Source organism: Doryrhamphus excisus, linkage group LG11 (assembly GCF_037039965.1).
Source record: "Doryrhamphus excisus strain RoL-2023G ecotype Guam linkage group LG11, RoL_Dexc_Guam_v1.1, whole genome shotgun sequence".
In the NCBI taxonomy this organism is placed as follows: Eukaryota; Metazoa; Chordata; class Actinopteri; order Syngnathiformes; family Syngnathidae; genus Doryrhamphus; species Doryrhamphus excisus.
In genome coordinates this window covers 9,753,541-9,758,851 of record NC_136367.1, presented here as the reverse complement: position 1 = coordinate 9,758,851, position 5,311 = coordinate 9,753,541, and the positions used below count along the sequence as shown (strand labels likewise).

At 47.5% G+C, this 5,311-nt stretch overlaps 1 non-coding gene across 1 annotated transcript; it reads left to right on the top strand.

Annotated features, from left to right (window-relative positions):
- The first annotated feature begins 1,236 nt into the window (after positions 1-1,236).
- Positions 1,237-1,310, top strand: trnan-guu (transfer RNA asparagine (anticodon GUU)). The gene has a single exon. It is a non-coding gene; the product is annotated as a tRNA-Asn (tRNA).
- The last annotated feature ends 4,001 nt before the right edge of the window (positions 1,311-5,311 follow it).

Below are 5,311 nucleotides of genomic sequence, written 5' to 3'. Positions count from 1 at the left end.
AGAAGTCAAGTGCATTTTTGGAGAAGAGATGTTGGGATTGGAAATGAGTCCTGGATCTGTCCCCTCAGCATCAGACAAATACCCCAAACCTAATCCTGGCTACGTTCTCTCGACTAGTCTCTTGTCATGTAATAGTGAAGAAACCCAGTCCTTGATTTATTGTTCCCAAGTACCAAACACTAATCTGAGCCCCAATTTCTATGCCAAATACAGTATTGGTCTAACCCTAAACCCAGTCCACACTCCCTTCTCCAGTTAAGCACCTTATCTTCTTGTGTAGTACTTACCAGAAACTCAAGTCTATCATTTATTGACGGGTTTTATTCGTATTTATGTCGTCAGTCTCTTCAGAATGACAGCAGTTGGCAGATAGCGCTTATGAATGACCCTAACCGTTCGACCGAGGACCAAGACAAATCCCATCTCCACTCAAAACCTGTCCAAATGTCAGTTAACTGACTTGGAGCACCAATATCTTTTTATTAATAAAATAAATTTGATTAGAGATCAGATGATAGATGTTGATGGTAGACTGTCAGATTCTATTATAAAGAACAATATTATGTAGGATAAAAGTTTTCAATTTAAGAGGATAAGTGTAGATGAGGTAGGAAAACTGTTGCATTCCATTAAAAGCGATAAGCCAGGTGGTATTGATAATTTGGATGGTAGGTTACTGAGGGCGGCAGCAAAGTTGATTCAGGAGCCCATATGCCATATCTTCAATTTAATTATTGACAATGGCGTTTATCCACAGTCCTGGAAGATTGCAAAGGTCGAAAAGGTTTACTTAAACAAGTTATTCCTTGTGTGCACGGCCATCTCCTTGGCCTTCTCGGTGTTGAGGATGAAGGAGCAGAAATCTTCTGGCGTACTGTACTGCTTTGTTGTCACCTGTCCATCCTGTCGATGGAGCTTGATTCTTTGTCACGCAGTCTGAAATTGGCAAACTGAGAAATTCTGATTGAGTGACCAATGCAGTCTGTCCATTTTAATACATTTCGTCTCAACTCATGTTGAAAAAAACAAAAACAGAACCATTTCCGTGAGAGCACAAGACCCCTTGATTATACCCAAAAATACTTTGCGTTCATCAAAGAGTAAAGCTGGTGTCCTGGTTTGCAATGCCTCGATTGTTACACCAGAAGGTGCGAGTCACATCCAAAACAAAGGGCAAGCTGGAAGCATAGCATGCGTTAGTATGGCTTCAACAGAACAGAAGTTGGCAGGGTCTGAGTCTCTGTGGCGCAATCGGTCAGCGCGGTCGGCTGTTAACCGGGAGGCTGGTGGTTCGAGCCCACCCAGGGACGTTCTCTGGGTGCATCAGTGTCAGTGTTCATTCATGTTTGCGCTCCACTCTTGCACAGCACTTGTGTGGTTCCCAATTGGCAAACTGTGTCAATGCTCCCTACAAAGACAATACCCTTGTGTATTTGGACATTTGCAGGTTTAAGAAATCAGACCACATTAGCCGAATATCTTCTGGACAAAAGAGTGGTCAGACAAGACAAAGTTTGAGCCAGTCACCTGAACATTAGACTTTTGATCTGAGTGTCCGGGATTCAAGTCCCTGTTCAGGTGACCAGTGATAGGGTCTGAGGTCCACTTGCAAACGCCTCCTTTTTGCCCACAAAATACAAGGGCAACAGGACAATCCCTTGGTACTTTATGGAAACGATGTGAGGTGCCTGGCTTTTAACTAGAAGTGGAAAGACTTGTGTAGCCCCTCACACAAACCATGTGTCTTCCGCCATGCTGTTTACCTTGTGGTGGAGTACTGTTGGTTACGAGGGCCGGGGTGTTGTCCTTTCACGGTCCGCATTCTCTCCACTGGTGGTCTAAATTTTGGGTAGAGGATCTGCTTTTTGCAGTCTCGGTGGCCGAGAGGTTTGTTGCCACTCTGCTTTTGACATGCTGTTTTCAGCGGCCTTGTCGAGGGTGTTTCACAGGTGGGTGGTGTGATGTTGGATATGGGGGCCAGTGGGTTGTCGCCGTTTTGTTGTTCCTCGAGCACATAAAAAAGAGTGGCCAGTACGGTGGGTTGAACCCATGATGATGACCTTTGCATTATTAGCTCCACACGCTGACCAACTGAGCTAACCGGGACAGCGGCAGAGAGCTGCTGGAATGACGAGGCGCTACGAAACGCGTATCGGGCGGAGCCGCTCCGACCCACACGTCTGCTCCAAATCCCACCTCCCGGGGCTCTTCCGGCACCACTCCTCCCTCCCTGCTCCAGCAGTGGAGCACCGTCTGAAGACGTCGGGAGTGTCGTCCCCATGCAACTGGGAGCCAGTCGCCTTTCGTCAGCGGAGAGGAGTCACCGTCTACGCCTGTGGCTGTGCCTGTACTGTGGGAGTCCTACACACAATTTCCTGCTGTCCAGTTCGCCCAGCACCCCAACACTCTTCCTCCACCTGCACCATATCCTTGGTGCTGTCGGGTAACCACCACAAGGTCACTAATTTTTTTCTTATGCCCTCTCGCTCAGCTCTGTTAGTACTCGGCCTCCCCTGGCATCCCGTGCGTGTGTTGTGATGTTTTGTCATTCAGCGCCACTTTGCAGAGGCACATCCACTCGACAATTTAATTTGTTCTCCGACAGTGTTTCCCAGCGTGGCATTGGTGGTTCAGTGGTAGAATCCTCGCTTGCCAAGCGGGGGCCGCGCGGGTGTTGTTGACATTTGCTGCCAGCCAATCAGGATGCAAGACAGACGTCAGAGAAGCAGAGAGACTTTGGAGACATGAAGTCAGGTGTTCGAATCCCGTCTAAGCATCAGTCAAGTCTCCATTTTCTTCTCCACAATATCATTTTTTCCAATTAATCCCTATATGATTACACAAACTATTCATATCATGCTTATATTGATAGCAGTGCTTGAAATAAAACACAAAATCAATGTAATGTAACAAAAAATATTTATCATGTTGCCATGCCACACTCAAAAACACTCTCAGAGATAAAAAATGAATACTAATCACAAGCTCTGAATAATAATAAAAACAATGTTCATTTATTTTGGTGCCGTTGTTTCTCCTTTTCATAAAAAGGAGAGGCCTGTAACTCCCTCAAGCTCATCTCTCTTTCCATCCCGTGCTCTCTATAGATAGAGAAGACTTTGACAGGGCAGTAGATGTACTTCCCTGCTTGCCCTGGAAAGCCAGTGTGGATGTGGGGGCTGTTCGGACCCTGCTTTAGCTGCATCCTGCAGAACTGGCACTTTCGGACAGGGGGTGGAGGAGATTCCTCCCTCTTCCTCTTCTTCTGCTTCTTGGTTTTATGTTTGTCCCAGTCTAAAGGGACCAAACAACACTCTGGCTCCCTGTACTCCAGGCCAAACCTGGACAAACTTTTCTTCACCAAAGACCCGTCTGGAAACAGCATTCAGGGAGCACATCAGTGCAGGGTCGAAAACAGGCGGGAGACAAATGCCTGGCAGTTTCAGGTCCAACAGACGCTGATAGTTCCAGCGACACACTTCTGTCATGGCCTGGGCCTGGAACAGCTCTGGGGACACCTGCGTGCCGGTCACCCATTTGGCCTGGTGGAAGTGGTAGCCCTCCTGCTGCGACGTGCCTCTGATGGGGATCCAGACAGGGACTGCTGCACGCTCACCTGGCACATGGTTTAACTGTATCGTTCCTCCACGGCGGTACAGTATGCCCCCTTCCACCTCAGGATCACTGAGGCAACCGCGCAGAATTGGACACGTTGGATCCGCCATCTCTTGAGCATGGAGGGCTTATATAGAGGGATGCCATTCGGATCTGTGGTCAGGTGAAAGTGTCAGGTTCAAACTCCTGTGACACTTGTAAAAACACTTAAATACAGAAGAGACAGACAACAATATTCAAAGTTACTCGCAGCGAGGAGAGTGAAACCACATACCCATAGACATTTGTTTGTCTATGTGTGTGTGTGTGTGTATGTGAGAGCAACTACTTTTAATGTTTTATGAGTTCTTATCTTGACACATTCTTGCAGGATTAACATGAGCATCTGCAGAGTCGCTGTTGGTGCATCCAGGCACCTCCAGGACCTGGGGATTGCTGGGGGTCTCTGATCAGGGTCACGGGAACATTCCTTCTTCAGCACATTCAAACACTTTCTATTGTCTAAGCAAATGGATATAAGGGTGATAACTAACAAAATAATACTTGTATCTACATTTTATTCTAACAGAAAGTGCTTCAACACCCCTTCCACTCTCTGAATAAGCGTCCCGGGCGGAGGAATCTTTATCCTGCAGTGCTCACGAATATGCTGCTTGGTGGGATTTGCAGGCTGGATGCCACAGAAGACGTATGCATCCTGGAGCCTCTGCAGGTCTTCCTGGTCCACCACAGAGAAGGCAGCCGATAGGAACTGTGCAAAGGTGCTGTATAGCGGGTGATGTTCTGAGGCACACTCACGAAGAAGCCGTCGCATACAGTGGAACAAGTCCAGCTTGATGACTATACTGTTGTTGTAGAAGGTTCTTGATGCACATGTATTCAACAGGTTCCCAGATGTGGCCTCAGTAACAATTGTGTCAGTTGTTTGCCATGCATCCCAGTTGAGATGTTCCTCTGCAGAAGACTCTGCAACCCTGAACGGTGCACAGCAATCTCTGAGAAACACAAATACCATATGAAATAATGACACTTAAGAGAGTTAATTTTTGATTAAACATTTCTGGTTAAAGTGATGAAGTCTCACTTGTCAACCCACTGAAACTGGGCTTTCTCAATGCCAGCCCTGCTGTAACGGTTTGAGAGACCCTCATACATCAGCCGCAGGGTTTTGTCCGTCTCAGACTGCACCATGACCCAGGACAGGATCATCCAGTTCTCATTCATCACAGTGTATGACGACATGACACCAGATGAAAGGTGACTTTCTTGGCCACTTTCCGGGTGTGATCTGAGCAGAGAGCCTGTCCAAAGGTACCCTGCAGCATCCGCTGAATGGTGTCCTTCTGGTTTCGGAACTCATGCAGCAAGCAGTCGGTGAGATAGTGGGCAGACACAGAGACCCCGCTCTAGCCATCAGTATCACTGTAGCCCCCAAAAGGCTCCAGTTTTCTCTCCTGCCGAAGGAACTGAGTGATGGTCTTTTGGCCGCCATAAGTTCCTGCCTCTCCATCCATCAAATTCTGGCAGCACAGGAGATAGGCCAGGTTGGCATGCTCATACTTGAGATGCAACATTTCGTTGACCTGATTTGCCATGTCTGTGGGTGATTTTCCAGTCCGTCTCAGCTCATCTAGTACTGACTTACAGATGGCCTTCTGTGGAGAGTGGAAGGGGTGTTGACTTACAGATGGCCTTC